The 19,505-nt window shown below is 37.3% G+C and overlaps 2 long non-coding RNA genes across 3 annotated transcripts in view; one reads left to right on the top strand and one right to left on the bottom strand.

The window, feature by feature from the left end:
* The window catches only part of LOC112648220 (uncharacterized), a 191,404-nt gene that overhangs the window by 141,837 nt on the left and 30,062 nt on the right, over nt 1–19,505 (bottom strand). The window lies entirely within an intron of this gene.
* LOC112648277 (uncharacterized) lies at nt 2–18,714 on the top strand. Of its 2 annotated transcripts, none has more exons than XR_007403911.1 (3): nt 2–145; nt 6,759–6,830; nt 18,561–18,714. It is a non-coding gene; the product is annotated as an uncharacterized LOC112648277 (long non-coding RNA). The 2 variants fall into 2 exon arrangements; XR_003128887.3 differs by lacking the exon at nt 18,561–18,714 and adding an exon at nt 8,197–8,297.

Raw genomic sequence — 19,505 nt, forward strand, 5'->3', positions numbered from 1 at the left:
ATGGAGTTAGGCAGGCTCTTCACCCAATATGACTGGTGTCCTTATAAGAAGAGAAGAGAAAGAGGTAGACACAGGTTGGGGTGGAAACTGAATTCATGCTGCCAAAAGCCAAGGAACACCAAAGAATGCCAGAAATCACTAGAAGGTAGGAGAGAGGCATGCAGCAGATTCTCCCTCTGAGCCCCCAAGAAAGAACCAACTTTGGCAATACCTTAACTTTGGAGTTCTAGCTTGAATTGTGAGGCAATACATTTTGTTTGTTTTTAGCCTGTAGGTTTATAATATTTTTTTATAGCAGCCCTAGGAAACATACACCATCTTTCTAGATTCAGCCCAAATACTCTATCATACTTAAGCTTTCCTCAATTCCATCTAGACTGAGTGTTTCTGAAGGAAAAGCCGTGTCTTGTTCTTATTTGTACCCTAACTGTCTAACACACAATAGGAGATTAAGTACTGCTTTTTTGAAAAGATGAAATTTCTTCCCTCTGGAAGTAATCTTTCCCTCTTCTGAATGCTCACAACACTTAATAAAGGAAGACAGAGAGAATCCTGTTCACGTTAGTGTCAGAACAAAATAGTGACTCTGGTGAAAAGATGTAGAACAAAAATCGCAGGACATAATAGATAAACCATAATATAGACTGAATTGATAGAAATGCCTAAGGCAGCAAATTGTTAACAATGCTTTTTCATGATTCCTAGGAACTAGGGCATACTCCTTAGTATTTTTGCAGGAAACATTTGTTTTTCCAGGAACTCTTGAGTCCCACAGTGAAAAAGAAAGACCTCTCATTAAGAGAACAGCTGCATTTCCTCCCACTCTGTAATGTGGGGTGTGGACAGGAGGGATAAGGTAGGCATTCCTCTTGTGTTGTTCTCTCTTAGGAGAAATCCAGCTCTGACTCCTTATGATTATTCTAACATCCTACTTCTCTGGAAGTGAAAACAACAGAAGCGAGTTTTATCACTGATGGCAGGGATCCCTTTCTTCTAGTAGTGGAGAAAGGTGGTGTAAAATACTAGGTGAGAGCAGAAAGCCTGACATTTTATTTGCATTTTCAGAAAACACCCCAGGGACTAAGAAAAGAAAAAAAAAAAAAAAGCAAACCTCTCATTTTTATTTTTCAATTTATAGCAAAATAAAATCATAGAAAAATCTTATTTCTTTCCCTGGATTTTCTGTTTCAGTTTGCAGCTCCCTGGCAAGCTTATTATGACAATATAGACCTAGAGAATGGCTGACATTCTCATGAAAAATACAAACCTTAATGATACATTTTATGGTATATGATTTGAGATGCTCATCCTTGAGTGTGCATAATGCTCTGAATCATCATTGTTTTGGCATCAAGATATGATTGATATTAGATGTTATACCTAGTATTTTGTCACCTTCCAAGATGTAACTTTTAAAATTGGATTCTTTCGAACATTTACCAACTGCACGATATTATCTCTAGAGGAATGAATATTTGGATAATTGGGAACTCTAAAACGTTGATGTAGGGATTTATGATTTGGATAAAATTGCCTTCTGCAACATGAATTTTTGAGAGACTGGAAAAATTCTTACATCCCGAAAAGACTCAGAACTTATGAAGTGTATCAAGATAGATTCAGATTTATACTGAGGCTTTATTACATTTTTCATTTAACAGATTTGTGCCTCCTTTGATCTTTGATCCCAAAAGACTCAACCCAGCACACTACCATATCATACTGAAACATGTGTATTTTCATGCTCAATGAAATGCGACTTTTAAACACTCAATACTATTTTACAAAATGTCTCATGTGAACTTAAGAGATTTTCATACAAGAGAACTTAAAAATAATTTCTACATTTCAAACAACAATATCATCTCATTTTTTACAGTGCTTACAATACTACCATTCTTATCTTAACCTGTGAACATAGCTCAGGCCACACCACCAGAAAAATAGATGGGTTCAACTTTTAATTATTATAATGCATTCTTCATCACTATATTTTATTAATAATGTGTTCTTATTGGACTTCTGGGATTCATTTATCTGATTTTTTTTCGTGTTCCAGATCATATTGCCAAGTTAAAAACAGATCAAGGTATAAGCCAAAAGGTTAGGAATCCCTTGAAGCGATATTATCAAATCATGACATCCTCTCACCTTTTCTTCCAAAGTTGACAGTAATTGATTGGGCTCATTTTAAGTCAAGGTATTATTTAAAATACTGAATAAAATTCAAATAAGAAAGTCATAATACCAAGACAACCTGGGTGGCTCCCCGGTTGAGCATCTGCCTTCAGCTCAGGGTGTGATCTCGGGTCTGGGGAGAGAGTCCCACACCGGGTTCCCCAGTGGAGGAGCCTGCTTCTCCCTCTGTCTGTCTCTGCCTCTTTCTCTGTGTCTCTCATGAATAAATAAATAAAAGCTTAAAAAAAAAAGAAAGTCATAATACCTGACACCAAGAAGTTTAAAACAACACCTTGTCTTATAAGGCAATGTGTGTTTAAGGTAGGCTCAATTAATAATTGCAAAAGGAAATCAGAGGTTAGAAGCCTTCTGTGGATTAGAAAAGCCTACTGATAAATAGGTGTGGGGTTGAAGTTCATCTTGACTGTGATTTCAGAACCAAATATATAGACTTCTTGAGGGATAAGCATTCTGATCTTTGAGCTTCTCTGATCATCGAGTTATTTTCTGAAATAGCTTTAAAAAGTATAAAAATCATTATTCATATCATTATGAAAAAAATGTAATAAACCCCTTGGCCCTAGAAAATCTTGTATGACTGGCTATATGCAATAATAAGAAATGCAGGTAGATTTAGTTACAAAAAGCTCCAAGAGAAAAAGAAAATCACTTTCATCCTTTTTTATTTCCATTGGTGGTAAGCTTTTTTTCCCCCAAATTTATTATTCTGTGTCATAGTGTTACATAAATTTCAAGATTGAAGTACACTTAGACAACATACATAGGAGCAGTTTTCCCTAGCACTTATAAGCCCAGGAGAGGTACCCTAAAGCTGCCCTTTGAAGCTGAGCTGAGTGGTTGGGAGAGGCTGAGCTCAAGCCTTCTCCCAGCTCCGTCTCACAGGGCTTCAGCCAGAGAAGCTGGGCTTTTGTCTATTTTTTTTTTTTTAAGTTAGACTTCTGTATATATTTTTTTTTTAACAAAAAGATTTTGGAAAGAAATGTTTAACTATTGATCTATTCCAATTCTCCCATTTTAAAAATGAGAAATATGAACATTTATTAAGATTAAGGAGTTTCACAAGGTCACAACTAAGGATTTGAAAGGAAAATTTGGAAGGAATTAAATTTAATTTTCACAGTAAGAAAAATCATTTTGCGTAGCCCCCATTAGGCTTCTCTTTTATTTCTTTCTCATAAATCTAGACCATCGAAAGGGGGACAGAAATTCTCTTGTTTTGCATTCAATATTTGCAAATAAAACTACACATATATGCACAAGACTCCAAAAGGGGACAGTCTAGAAAACACAACTAAAACAAGTAAATTGATATAATAGGTTATTTAGAATACAAGTTAATGATTTTTTTTAAAGATTTATTTATTTGAGAGAGAGAGAACATGTGGGTGTATGTGCACAAGTTGGGCGGGGGGAGCAGAGGGAAAGAATCTTCAAGCAGATTCCTCCCTGAACACAGAGCCTAACACATCACAGGGCTCCATCCCATGACCCACAGGATCACAACCCCTGAAATTGTGACCTGAGCCAAAACCAAGAGTCAGATGCCCAAATGACTGAGCCACTCAGGCACCCCTACAAGCTCCTGTTTTTAGGAAACAAGTTCATAAGATACTTTCAAAATGGATCTTGTCAAGATACTTATTAGCAAGTGTTCTGGTAAGATTACAGCATGAGAAAAAAAGCATGAAATTGTCTTAATACTTTGTGTCTGACACGTTACAGAGTTCTGTTTATCAATAATGGGAATATTCAAGTCGTTAAATGTAGCTCCACCTTGCATTTTATCTTCGATTTCAGATGTGCAGGATTCCCACAGAGAATATATTCCCAGTTTGTTGGTAATTGATATAAATGTAGTCCAAGTCAAATATAAAAAGGTGATGTCACCAGAGAAAACTATAGTAATATTAGGAAAAACTTTGAATCAGAATATGTCCTTCATTAATTTACAAATGATATCCTTTACCATGCCCCAAATTTGCAAATCAACCAACCAACCTATAAACATCACCTTAGGGAGGTACAGAGTAGCTGTGAACTAACAAAACAAAATGACTATGGCCTTTGTAGTCAGACAGAGAGTAGTCAGAGAGCAATACCTGTAAAGATGAGGTGATAATTAAATTAAATCATGAAATACGCAAATCTCAAAAACAGGTGCTTGCCACAAGGTACTGTAAACTAATATTTAATCCAATTACATGGTAACAGTAGTACCAAAATTAGAATCAATAATAGTAATAATGGTAATGGGAGGCGCTGTATTTTTCTAAGAGTAAAAGAAGGCAGATAAAAGTAACATCATATAATCTCTTCTCCTTCTCAGTATTCTACAAAAAAGATTTAAAAATAATTTACAAAATGGCATAAACCTGTAAAAAGGAGAATTAGAAAAGAGTGATCTATGGCCAGAAAATTTCAACAATTATTGGACCATATTGGGATCCCTGAGTGGCGCAGCGGTTTGGCGCCTGCCTTTGGCCCAGGGCGCGATCCTGGAGACCCGGGATCGAATCCCACATCGGGCTCCCGGTGCATGGAGCCTGCTTCTCCCTCTGCCTGTGTCTCTGCCTCTCTCTCTCTCTCTCTGTGTGACTATCATAAATAAATAAAAAATAAAAATTAAAAAAAAATTATTGGACCATAAAAAGAACATGAAGAAGCATCTAGGGACGCAGCCCCAAACTTGGCCATGTGCACTGGGCTACAGCCAAAGAGGTTGCCCCCCTGTTGCAGAGCTTCAGTGACTACATTTAAAAATTCAGGCTAAAATGTGGGCTGGAATGAGCACCCATGCTTACATCACAGGTCTAATAGAAGATAAGTAGGTGGGAATAGTTTAGTCTGTATGAGCATACAGAATATACTCTGCTGTGTGATGTCTAGACAAAATGTCCTTCTGTACAGACAGATATTTGATGTCTGGGACAAACAAAGGCCTCAGGAGACTCTACTGTTAAGTTGACCTTAACAGCTCTCCCAGGACCACAGCCTGCCCATCAACAGCCTATATATTAATACTGAGCAACTGGCCTTGCTTCTGCTCCACACATACATATAAGTCCAAAATAAAGGACCCACATACCTTTCAAGGAATTTGATACGATGAAAGGGTTTTGATAATGAAACAGAATGAAAGAAAAGAAGCTTAAGAAAATAGCTTCAGGAAAGTGTATACATTTTATAGACAGACAAAAGCAGAATCTTATGAAATAGAAAAATCACAGAACTAGATATTAAAAATACCATTGTCAAATAAAACAAACAATACATGAAGCAGAAAACTAAGTTCAAGAAATATTCTAGAGGATAGAACAAAAAGATTATATAAGGAATGAGAGGAGAGATTAAAAAAAAAAAAAAAAAAAAAAAAAAAAAAACAAGAGGACCAGAGAAGAAACCTATAAAAGTTCCAGAAGGAATAGGAAAAAAAAACAATAATAATGGGGAAGAAAATCAGTAAAGAAACAATTTAAGAAAATTTTCCACATCTGGAAAGATATGGCATTCAAGTGAAAAGTATAGAGAATGTCATGCAAGATGTATGAAAATAAAATCAGAAATCTGGATCTATCGATTGTAAATTGCAGATTGCTGAGGATAAAGTGAAGGCCCTAAAAGTATCAAAATCGATGAAAATATAGGTCAATTACAAAGGTATGAAATATAGAGTTGCCTTGGCCTTTTTCTTCGCAAAAATGAATGGAGGAAGACAATGAAAAAATACCTTTAGAATTATGACAGAAAAAGATTTTTCAACTTTAGAACACTTTAGCAGACTACAATAAAGTGGGAAGATTATGGAATAAAGACATTTTCATCATGAAAAGACTGAAAGAATTACCTTTATTCAACACTTAGGAAATTCCTAGAGAATATATTTTAGTAAGATAAGGGATGGATCTAATTAAAAGGAAGACATAGACTCAAGAGAGCAAGAAAAGTAAATCTTATGATGATTTCTGTAGCTGGCCAGAAAGCCTATATTGGAGCAGACTAAAGAGTCTGGGGACGATATCTCTTGAAGAAAGAGGATTCAATGAATGGAAATCTTGAACATTTTTAGGAGATGGAGGGATGGCAGTTAAAGTAACTTGATAGAAGCTCCAGATGAATCTTGAATTAACAACAAACAAAAGCAACAACAAAACCCTCTAGGTAAAATAGGGATGAAGGCCTTGTGTAGGAAGGTCACATATGGACATGTGAATGATTTCCTTATCTCTTTGCTAATTTCGGGAAGTAAACAGCACCTAAATCTGATTTACAAAGTAAGAGCAATATTTATTTTGTGATGTGAAAAAGAAAACACCATGAAGTTAAGCCTAAACCAAAGTTATAGTCATTGTGTCCAGGAGGAGGGAATGGGGAATGAGGGGTGGTCTCTGTTGCTTTTCATTATGTAACTGTTCTATTATTGTTATCTTATTTGAGAGCTACTTTGATAAAAAATAAACAAATTTAAATAGCCATTTAATGTCTTCAAGATAGAGTTTTCCCATAAGCAGACCTGGAGACATGTTTTCAAGTGCAAATAATTTATTACTGATGTGTTTCAGGGAGAAAGCACTTGGGTGTCAGATGGTTTTTCAGTCGTCTGAGATGGACAAGGAAGGAAAAACACCAAACAGGTGATTTCAGGGCAAATCTCAATCTCGGGCTGATCCCCTAAGATCTGGTCCTGACTACAGGCAAGGGAGCTGGGCTTTTCTATGCCACGCCAGCTTCCAGTCTATCGCTGCAAAGGGTTGTATTGGAGGCAGGTGAGAGGAACCCAGTTTTTACATAATTTTGTCCCTGGGAATGCAGGCAAAGTAGCCCTCTGATAGTCCCTAAAGAGGGGCAGGTGCAGGCCTGTAAACTGGGGGCGGGTCACACAGAAAGGGGAAACAGATCTGAAGAGATTCGGGTAGAAGACAGGGTCCACTACAGAATGTAGTCCAAGATCAACACTACTACAGTCTTAGCCAGTTTTAGTAGTTATGGGTCATCCTCCCACCCTCCCCAAACATTTTAATAAACATCTTTTGAGTTCCTACATTCCTTGTCCTCAGACAGTACAATCCATTAAATTGTACATAATTTATTAATTGCTATCATAAAGGGATATGCTCTGAGAAAGTCCTGGACCCAATTCATATGATTAGGAAGTGGTTTAGAGAGTCGGGCTGGAATAGTGTTGCAAGGAATATTTCTAAGAGGAGCTAATGCTGGTGTTGAAGTATGAATCAGTCTTAGCTAGGCAAGCGAGAAAGGTCTTTCCAAGGAGAAGTCACAGATGTGAGCCATATGCAGAGGGGGAGATCTGACTGAGCTTGGCACAATCTGGGAACTGCAAGTACTTCAGTGTGCAGGTCGGCATCCACTCATCAGCTTCTTTTAACAGGCTATCGCTAACAGCAAAAAGTTAGACATGATCATTAAAGCCGATGCGACAAGATCTCTAATATATTTATATTTTCATGTTATTTGACCTTTTGTGTGTATGTAAAAGCAATAATATTTTCTTTTTTTATATTTTTTCTTTTTTTAATTTTTTAAACCTTGTTGGAGCAATAATATTTTCTAATAAATCACTGCATTAGCTTCAAAACCAAAAGCAAGTTACCTTTTAAGAGCTCAGCCTACTTCTCATAGAAAACACACACTGTGAGAGCACTGGTTCACCATATACAGTGGGCTGCAGACGAGATAAGAAAGCACATTTCACCCTAGCATCCCTGTTATCATTCACCTCTGGTACTTAATTCTTATCTGGAACTTTGTTGCTAATTCTGTAACTTTCCCAACCTTGCTACCCCCGAACCGTTTCACATTGAGCAAGTTGTTTTATCTTTCAGAGACCCATATTTTCCTAGTTATAAAATAAATTTGTATATAGTTAATTGGCAAAGTTATTACGCAGATAAAAAAAATGAGATCATGTATACAACATAAATAACTGAGGCCAAGAGTCTTGCTAAGTGCTAAATAGACTACGGTTTCTTTCCATTTCAGATCATGGCCGCTAATTATCTACTATAACTTCTGCAAAAAAAAAAAAATAACTTCTGCAAAGACTGTTTCTTGTTTGAGTTCTATGTTCCAAATATCCTGGTTGCAGTATACGCATTACTTATCCTCAGAAGGAAAACTTGAGATAGGTATTGTAATGATTCCAGCTTATACATAAGAAAATGAGGGAACAGGGAGATGAAGTAACTTTCCTAAAGTCACATGCTAGGTAGACAAAACAAAACCCAGGGTTCATCCTAAGTGATCTGCACTACAACAAAACTATTACAGATAACTCAGAATCAGTCAATAAATAATGCTTGGATGTGAACATTTATTTTAAATGTTCTCAAGAAGTATTTTTAAAAGACCAGAAAAAAGAAAACATTGTATTTGAGCACTGGCAATGTTGCCCATATTGGCTGACAAACGTGATCCTTTTGTATTTTTATTGGGTAGCTAGGGTATGTGAAGATACACTGGACAATTAAAATCAACATAAGGTTTCTATGCTGAAGCAGGGTGAGTCACTGTAAAAGTTGTAGGGAGTATTTTACAGTAAAAACCAAGGCACAAGATCAGAATGTGTGGCACTCAAACAGGACCTGAAATTTCCGGGAGTCAGGATTATTTTATATGGACTCATATGCTGCCTTTGGTAACTTTAAAAAAGAAAAATAAAAAGGTTTTAGTGGCACATCAGTTGGTCCCACAAAAGATGCCATGGAAATGCAGTTAGGAGAGAGGAGTAATATCTAGGAAAGCAAAGGTTGGGCGGGACCTGTCAAGAGACTGTGGTATAAATGTAACAAAATCTTTGCCAGCCCACTGGAGGCAACGGATGAAAATTGGAGTCATTCTATTGTGAGCAAACATTGCTATACCTTTTCATCACAGTCTTGTCCAGTCACTGGCTGAGGCCACCCCAAGGAGTGTGAACCTAACTCAAAGCTGAGGCACACCTGAAAAAGTTAACTGCAGGAAGCTGCCAATTAACCATACTCCTCACAGTTGGGCAACAAGTCCTTCCTTGAAGGGAGATTTGAGGGTTACATCTCTCTATCGACAATCCATACCTTGTAGATTCACTGCTCCACATGCATCTGGAAAACACCTACTTGTGGGGATAGAATTTTTAGGAGGAAGGTAGAGGCTGGAATTGTATCTCCCTTCCCCTCTTCCATTCCAGGGCTGCAAGTAGTACTAATCCATCACTTTCTTCCTTCATCTTGCTTTCAAGTCACCATTTCCCTCAGCTATCACCTCTGCTGGTCCCAGTGGGTAGTTTACCTTCTGTTGTTCGCAAACTCTCTTTCTTGAGGGATCTGAGTTCCTGGCTACCATATTCTTCTAAGGCCAGTGTCCTGCACTTACTCATTCATAGTTACAATTGGGCAAGAAAATATCAGAGGAACCCAACTGGATACCAGTTTTTCATACATATTCCTTACTACCCATGTTAAAAAGAAGCTGCTCTAGCTCTTCCTGCCCATAAGGTTTATAGGTCTGCTCAGACTGTGACTCCTTTTCTGGGCTGCTAGCCCCGGATACAGAAGTCCAAAGTGCAAAGGGGTAGTGTCATAGCTTTTAGTTCAATAGGATGTTTATTGCATCTCCTGGCAAAAGTGTACTCCCTCTGTGGATCAGGATCTGTAATCCTGCAGAACCAAGAGTTGAGAAAAGGAAAGCACAAAGTCTCCTCAGGGTGTCTTTAGAATTGGGAATAGTAGTGATTGGAACCACTTCTGCTTCTACCCTTAATTCCCAGACTTATGCATTCTTACTATTGGGAGAAACAATGCCATAGGTATGCCTCTAATTCCTGGAAGATGGTACCCCAGGCTCAAAGAATATTGCCTCTCAGCTGATGCTTCAGTAGTGCCTTCAACATGGCCTTATGATGCTGTACTAGGTAGATGCTTCCAGTGGGTACATAGGAAACAGAGGATCCTGAGCTTATGGCTAACTCCTGTTCCTCCTATGCTATGAAGCAGGACCAATCAGAAGTAGCCATCAGGGCAGCCCAGGTGGCTCAGCGGTTTAGCGCTGCCTTCAGCCCAGGGCGTGATCCTGGAGACCCAGGATCGAGTCCCACGTCAGGCTCCCTGCATGGAGCCTGCTTCTGTCTCTCTCTCTCTCTCTCTCTCTCTCTCTCTCTCTCTCTGTCTCTCATGAATAAATAAATAAAATCTTAAAAAAAAAAACACATTGATAGATTAAAAAAAAGAAGTAGCCATCAGATGGCACATCATTTAATAAGTAATTTTGTGTACTTAGCTGGTAGTAGCTCTCTGGTAGATGCTCCCTGCTGGTATTAACATGTGAAACAAAGATCTTCACACTGTATGTCTATTCCCATAGGTCTATCTGAATGTCTCTACCCCAGACCCCTGTGTCTCTAACCTCCCACTCTTTTTATTCTAGGCCCCTGAAAGCTGACCAGTCCATCTATGATTTTCCATGAGTCTGTATATATTCTAATCCTGGGCCGCTCTTTCTTCCACATAAGTGGAAGCCCGCTCTTTCTTCCACATAAGTGGAAGCCCACATAGCACCTAAAACTCTTCTCTCTGGAAAGGTTTTCTCTTGCCACCATCAGTCATGGCCATTTATGAGTGACCACAACTCAAAAGCTGAGGTGGACCTAGAGATGATAGTAGCTGAATGCTGGAGGCCACCTATCCTCCTCAGAGCTAGGCACTGAGCCCTATCTTGAAAGAGATACAGCTTCATGTCTATCACAAGTGGACATATATTATTCTGACAGACTTGGCATTCCTTCCTCATTCTTTTGGTAACAAGGTCTCTCTTCCCTTTAATAAAGAACCCTTTCTGGTAGTCCTGGTAAGCCTTTCAAGCAAGATAACCTGCTCCTCTGCTCCTTGGCTACAGATGAATATGTGATCAAATTGAGTCAATCATACTCTCCTCAGAGAACTTGAAATTATAGTCATGCAAGGGACACCTGGGTGGCTCAATGGTTCAGCATCTGCCTTTGGCTCAGGTCGTGATCACGGGGTCCTGGGATCGAGTGCCACATCGGGCTCCTTGTGTAGAGCCTACTTCTCTTTCTGCCTGTGTCTCTGCCTCTCTCTCTCTGAGACGTAGGCAGAGAGAGAAGTAGACTCCCTGTGGGGAGCCAAATATATATATATATATATATATATATATATATATATATATATATTTTTTTTTTTTTTTTTTTTTTTTTTTTTTTTTTACTTTGGCAGATATTACAGCTGTGCACTGGTGCCTGTCCTTCTGAAAGCCTTAGTGTTCCATAAGCTACCACAATATCTTTACAACACATTCCTTTTCCATTTCATAAGTTAAATAGAGTAAATTTTTATTGCTTGCTATAAAATCCCTAACTTACATGGAACTCTAATAGATTGTACAACTGGACCTGAAACTCCAGGAAAAAAAAAAACGACATTTCTGCAAACTGAAAACGATGTTTCATTCTAGTCAGATGAAAATCTATGAATGCATAGCTTGGTGAGCAGATGGTCCCTTTGTGCTAATGAGGAAAAGAAGCTTCTTCAAGTGGCCTTCTTGGTGGTTCCCTTCTTCAAGATTCAACCTTGAATACCTCTGTTTGAGTCAATTCTTCTGATAATGCCTATCAGAGAGCAAGGCCAGAAGGAAAATAACATAGGATAAAAATATTTTTGAAGTGGAGAAATATAATGCTTGATATGGTACACGCTTAAGTGGGGCACAGCTGATAGTGGCTTGAGCTGAGAGGATGGAGAAGCAAAAATGAAGTCATTCGTTTTCTTGGATATGGTGGAAAAGAGATTACTTCAAAATGAAGAAGCAGGAAGAAAACTACATACGAATAAGTTTTGCTCTCAAAAAGAGAAAAATATATTTTATCCAGTTGGCTTTAATTTAGAAGTGCAAAAGTTAACCAAAGTAATTATTCCAATTTCAGCGCAGAGAGAACCAGTAAAGAGAAGAAAGAGTCCATTTCTGAAGGACACCACTTTAGCATAAACTTTCAAAGGAATTCATTCTTATTTTTATTTAAAAAGCTTTCTTGAATCATCACCTTATAAAACTGAAAGCTTTGCACAATTCCTTAGAAGAATCTATTTGATTAAAGCAGCTTGATTTCAAATGTTATGACTGAATATAAAATTTTCACACAGGAAACCAGGGAAGACGATTTTTCATATGTTACTGGATAATATGTATGGCAACTTTCATGCCCCTGAATGGACAGGAAAGACATTATGGTCATCCATTCAATATTCTTGCACAAGTCTTGTCTATCTCCATGCAGATAGGTTGTTTTTACTGAAAAACATAAAGGAAAATCCTACATTATTCTAACCTGGTGAATCTGAGAATGTTTGGTGGGGATATTGCGGGAAATAATACAATACAATGATACAATACAATGTACAATACAATACACTCTTTTATCTGGAGTGTGTAAGGCCTGGTGCTTCTGCAGCCATATGAGGGTCCGAAAAAAAGTAACCACAAGGAAATGAGAATTAAGAACACAGCAGAGAAATGGACCTGGAATTCTGTCTGAAGCTGCCCTACCTATTAATTGCTCTCAATTACATAAGACAATCAAATTACCTGTATATTTTGATTTAGTTTAGGTTTTCTATATCTGAAAGCAGAACTTCCCAACTTATATGGAGTTAATAATGAAAATGGAGAGTTTGTAAGAAGACTGTCCTCCATAAGATTGAGAGGAGGGGCTTATAGAACATGTTTCTACCCCAAGTAAGAAATTGATGGTTATTGTTTTACATTAGTGAAACTATTATTAATTTGTGGCCTAATGTTTGAACATGGATCTTCTGATTAGCAAAGTTACAGCATTAGGGAACATGAGTCAAAAGCTCAGGATGGTATTATTCGATTGTCATTTTTAGTAACTTCGGTAAGTTCCCTCATCACAAGGACAAACTGCTTTGAAACTGGTCAGAAAGGAGAGAGGAAAATCTGCAGTTTTTCTATAAGATGTTTTTCCTTCAGTCCACGTTGACGAGACTTCAGTTTTTTAAAAGATACCAGGATTGAAAGAGTTAGATTTTCTACTAACATCAGTTCTGGCAAAGACAGTAAAGGTAAAATCTTGGAAGGTTTTAAGACTGCAACACAGGGAAAGTTTGATTCCCAAAGGCTCTCCAAATAACCCCAGTAGAAGAATCTCTGTCAAGGCTGACAATCTTCTCAATGCAGGGAAGAGCTGGGATATAGCCTACAATAAAAGGACAATCTACCTTTACCTTGGTTCCCAGGTCCATTTGGGTCAATTCACCCACGGAGATTTTGAAGTAAGGGGTAAGGACACAGAAGAACTTAAGAGTGGGCAGAAATGTTCAAGTTTATTACTAGCCACAAATACTGTCTGGAGAACATTCCATGACTTGTAGAATGTGACCTGTATTAGAATAAGATACATGCTTTGCAAATAAAAAGTCTGACTCCATTTTTTTATGTTTAACTACAACCATTTTTAAGTCTTTTCCCTCATTCTTCCCACACATTTGAGCAAGGTGATATCTGGTGGTCCTTCCTATGAAGTGAGTAGAGATTAAATTCACACAGACCCTCCACCCTCTATGGGAACCTCACCAGAGCTGCCACCCCTAGCCACAATCAATATCTCAAGCCAGTAGTTTTCCATACTCTCTCAAGACAGTTGTGGACCAGCTTGGGATGTCTGCCCTGCTCTCCCTAGAAGAGCCTATGATGTAAGTAACTAACTACTTCATACCCTCTAGGTGTGTATATGGAATTATTACTCTCAACATTCAAGCCATATTTGGGGTGGGAATCTTTCCTGCCTCTGTAGGATGACTAAAACAGAACAGAAGCCTAGAGAGTATTTAAGGAAGATGTTTTGCCAATGAAACCTCAAGCTTAACTCCCAATGGCTTATGACTGCTCCGCTATGGGGCAATATACTGGAACCTGAATGCACACCACATGGAAAAAGGCTGCTTTTTAATCCTTCCTATTTTAAAAGACAACATCTACAAAGGGCAATACATATGAACATGGAAAAGAGAGAAATGTGGGGGACCAATCCTGAAGAACAGAACCAGGATTCAGCCAATAGACTGAAGGATTCACTTCTCCAACAAGGCAGGGAGACTTTGCTATTATTTTCCAGAGGATATTTTAGGTGTTGTGAATAAGTGACCACTGTTTCTGGTTTTCAAATCTCCCTTCCCCAAGTGGTAAATTTTATTAGAATTTATATCAGAGTGCTTAAATTTTCATTTAATCATAGACTATGAGGAGCTGTATCTGTGCCCGATAAACAACACTTCTGTGAGCCTAAAAAATTAGAGCTACACGATGTAACTGGATACAACTTTTGTTAACTCCTTTTGAAGAGAAAGTGAATAAAGCTAAGTTTGATAAGATCATTTAGGAAAAGGAATGTGTTAAAAAATGACATAAATGTTCATCAGCCAGATAGATTTTTGTGAATAGTTACTGGTTGACTCTCTAACATCCATTCATCCTTCTTAGTGACTCCCAGGATATCGTGGAAATCCCTGTGGCTTTGGGCCAGCTGATTCCATCGTCAGTACCTGAAGTGACACATGTTCTAAGACTGTTAGGACAATTTATCTTAGGACTCTTCTTATAAATGTTATAATAGAGATGTACTCATCCATTGCTTTGGATGACATGGTGTACGGATATTAAATTTGTAACTGCTGCAGCCCTTATTCTGCCATAAGGAATACCAGCCTAAGCCCGAGTCTGAAGGACAAGAACAAAGGATCTAAGAAAATATCAGGAAAATATACCTGGAGCACTGAACAAATTACACTTGGAGCCTATCCTACTTCTGAACCTTTTCATTTACACAAACCATGCACCAACAAATTCCCTTTCTGTTTGAGTTAGAGTTGGGTTTTTGGTTATTCGCAATAATAAGAACCAGATCATCGTGGAATAAAAAAGAATGAACGAACGAACAAAAGAAAGAAAGAGATAACACAATATGTCTCACAAGAAGGAGTCTACATGGCTCTCTCTTCTATTATATTGTAAATAAAAATGCCATCAAGTGTTTAGAAGGGCCATGATCATCATCTGTTAATTCTAAGAAGAAATTGAAAGAACATAAAACCAAGCTCTGAGTTAGACCCAAATGTCTAACTTGCGACTAGATATCTTCATTTGGATTTTATATTAGCACTTTTATTCACCAGAGCTAAGTTAACTTTGTGATCTTCACCTGAAATCTGCTCCTGTTCTTATGCTACCAGTGAATGTCTCCACCAATCTTTACTTAAGTGGGCCAAAAGCTTTACCTCATCTGCAGTCTCTCCCATATTTCATTCCCCATGTATAATCATTCCTGTTGCTTGTAGATTTTCCCTCCAGATGGCTCACAATTACCCTACACTAGTTCAAGATACTATTGCCTTCCTTCTGACCTGCCTTCTAAGGTTAACATTTGCTTCTTCTAACCTGACTTCTCCAGAACAAGCACAGTAATTTTTCCACCATTCAAATCTGCTATCACTCCATGTTTAATTCTCTCCACTGTCTTTTCTTTTCTCTGCAGGTGAAAACAAAGTGGCTTAACATGGGTGACCATGGCATATAATAGAAGATCTGATAAATTAATGTTACCTCTTTTATGATTTGGCATCATGATCCCTGCACATGATGCACATCAGCTAGCTTGCTTGTATTCTCTAATACTGACACTTGGCTCTTGCTTGCTTGTAGTCTCTAATACTGACATGTGGCTCTTGGAAAATCTCAGTTTCTCATGCTGTGGCCTCTGCCTGGAAGGAGATTCCTGACTTCTCCTGGAAGAAACCTTTCTTAACTTTACTAACAATGTTATATCCCTTCCTCTCCACCAGTATTTGCTCTGATGGTATCATGTACCTCTTCTTCTCAGCCTTTGTTATGGTTTCATAATTATGAATTTTTTTACTTAACTATGTGATTATTTGATTAATGTGTGACTACTCTAGTAGGTTTTTAACTTATTGAAGGCCAGATATGTCTCTAATTTTATGCAGGATTGCCTGAAATAAAGAGGATGCTCAGTAAATATTTTTTGAAATAATGAAAGTACTCCAGAGTGATACTTACAATACATATTCTCTTTGAATAATTAACAAAAACTAACCCTGTCTACCTCCTTCACAACTTCATTATAGATTCTATTCCAAACTTTGAACAGAAATATCATAATTGTATGTATTCAATTTTGGCAAAACCACTCTTTTTTTTATTTTTTTTTAATTTTTTTTCAAAACCACTCTTATATTGGTTGTGGCCTAGAGGAGGAATATGGTCTGTTATACGTGCCAGAAGGAAGACTACTAAATTAGAAATCGGAAAAGTCCTAGCTATCTTGTTGTACCTCACAGATTAGTGGTGTCAAAGAAAACTCTGAACTGGACATAGGTAATGAGGTAAAAACAGGTATTACTCAGGAGCAAGTCAATAGGGGGAGAGAGATCTCAGTATGACTCTGGGATAATTCCAAATACTGCCAGTAAGTAGGGATAGGTAGCCACGGAGTGGATAGAAAACTACTAAGAGGAAATATCAGGAGTAAAGGGAAACTTCTGGCTAAATTGACTTGATAGAATTCTGCAGAAGGCCAACCAGGATGACCAGGTAATTAGCTGGAGTGTGGTAGAGGATGAGGAATTTATTTTTTCATTTTTTTTATTTTTTTTGAGGATGAGGAATTTGATCAGACATTGAGGATGGGGGTTCTTTCTGACTGAACATGATTCTTGCTAAAACTGGGTGAACAGATGCTGAAGTTCAAGGCCTGTAGGGATTAGTGGAACCTAATTAAAGTTTACTGAAGAAGATAGTCTTGTTAGTAGCTTAGGAAAAATCATAACCCTCCAAAGACTCAGTGTCTTCATCTCTAAAGTGGTCATAATAAGCCCATCAAATTTACTCCATAGGATTATTTAAAAGATCATATAATAACTTTTCTGCCATCAGAAAAGTCAGGCATTATTCAACACAGATTTCAGCTTCTTCATCTTTAATCCTTCCCAGATGCCCCAATCAGAGGTGGACATTTTTAATTTGGAACCCTAGGAATATGTTGTCGTTATCGCAATGATACTTGCTACATTTCTGCCTGTTACATCCACAGGCTTCTTTCTGGAAAACTCTTATAAACTTAATTCATCTGATACTATGGAAAGTGACTCATACGTAAGTGAGCTGTAACGTTGCCAAGTAGAGAATAAAGGGTTTTATGATCTCTTATATATGGATGCTAAAGAGAGACATTAGCTTTGGAGAAATGCAGTTCTGTTCACATCCTGTTTCCATCACGTAACTATCTATGACCTTGAGCAATCTTAAATTCTTCTTGAAGATCCTGAGGATCAGAAATAATGGGTGCAGAAACTGGTATAGTTCCTGGTACCTAGCTTGTGGATAACAAATGATGGTAACCATTGGTGTTGCTGTTATTATCATTATTGTGGTTATTGGAAAATGTCACATTAATGAGACTCATAATACAAGAAAGGCCAGAAATAGTAAGTCGATGATGTAACCATGTTGCATGATTCTTTATGAACACTTGTATATATTTTTACTGACTCATTCAAAATTTAATAAAGACCTCTACTATATATGGATTACGTAAGTATTTCTCATAATAATCTTCAGAGAGAAACAATTTATAACTTATCTTTAACTAATGAGGACATATTTGTCCAACTCAATATAAAGTATTTGATGAAACTGGATCTCCAGAATATCTTGGCAATTATACTTACTATCTTAAAACTCTTCATACATATTCCTTTACAAAATTAGTCCTACTTTGAACTATGGATTCATATACCATGGAGTCTTCAGAGATGACTGATACAAGAGCAGCTATATGTTATGTGCACATAGAGATAAATATGACAAAGCCCTTGTCACTAACAATCTTTTTTTTAAACATTTATTTATTTGACAGAGATAGAGAGAGAGCCTAAGAGGCAGGGGTGTAGGTAGAAGGAGATGGAGAGTCTCAAGCAGACTTCATGCTGAGCTTGGAGCCCAATGTGGTCTCAGTCTCATGACCTTTAGACTACTACTTGATCCAAAAATCAGAGTGGGATGCTTAACTGACTGAATAACCCAGGAGCCTCTTACCAGTACTCTTCAAAACAAAAGATGATAAACTATATTGTATCGTTTATTTGTATGATAATACTTGTATACACAATGCATAAGAAATACAGAAAATAAAGCCCTTATTTTTTGTTTTTTATTATTTGAGTATTTGCCACACCATAGGTCTAATTGTGCCTATAAACTGCTGGTTTAACAAGTTCTCTTGGTGACTTTTTCTTTTCCTGTTTTTATATGTTGTTTAACAGCTTTATTGAGACATAATTGAAACACAGAAAAACCCTGCATATATTAAAATGAATATAATTTGATGAGTTTGGACACATGCAATATACTTGAGAAACCATCACCACAATCAAGATAATAAACATACCCATCACCTTCAATAAATTTCCTCATATCCTTTTGTTTGTTTTTGATAAGCATATTTTTAAAATTTTTATTTAATTTCAATTTAATTAACATAGAGTGTATTATTAGCTTCAGAGGTAGAATTTGGTGATTCATCAGCTGCATATACCTCAGTGACTTTTAAATCAGCAGACTTCTGGGTAATAGTTTGACAAGCAGTGCAACTTGGCCTTGCACACATTAGGAGTTCTACAAACAATTACTGAATTTGATTGCCACTGAAATTTAATAGTATTATATAATGGAAGCTATTTTTATCTATATGAACATACAGATAGGTTAAAGCATTATGAACAAGGTTAATTTAAGGCATAGTGGAAAGAAGCCATAATAAAATGGTGATCAGTTTAAATTGGATATTAATAAATGCAACAAGCAGAGCAGCAAATGTTTTAATGTCTTAAGGAGGTGACCTAAGGGGTAAAATTCAAATTATCAATGTTTGAGCTATAGGAGACGTGGTAAATGAAGCTTGAAAAAATTAGTGTGGTTCTACCATCATAAGTGAAGTTTGGCATGAATAATCACAGCTGTATAAAAGATACCATTTCATTATATCAAAATTCTATAACAGAAATAAGTAATAGAGAGAGAAGAGAGAGAGGAGAGAAAGGTGGGAGGGCATAGAGAACTGAATGATAGCCCACCAAAAGATAAATGGAGGTGGAGCCTAGGAACATGATCTTATTTGAAAAGGGAGTCTGTGAATGTAATTACATTTCCTGGAATTGAGGTAGGTCCTAAATACAGTGACAGGCATTCTTATAGCACAGGAGGAAGTA

Source organism: Canis lupus, chromosome 19 (genome assembly GCF_003254725.2).
Source record: "Canis lupus dingo isolate Sandy chromosome 19, ASM325472v2, whole genome shotgun sequence".
Lineage (NCBI taxonomy): Eukaryota > Metazoa > Chordata > Mammalia > Carnivora > Canidae > Canis > Canis lupus.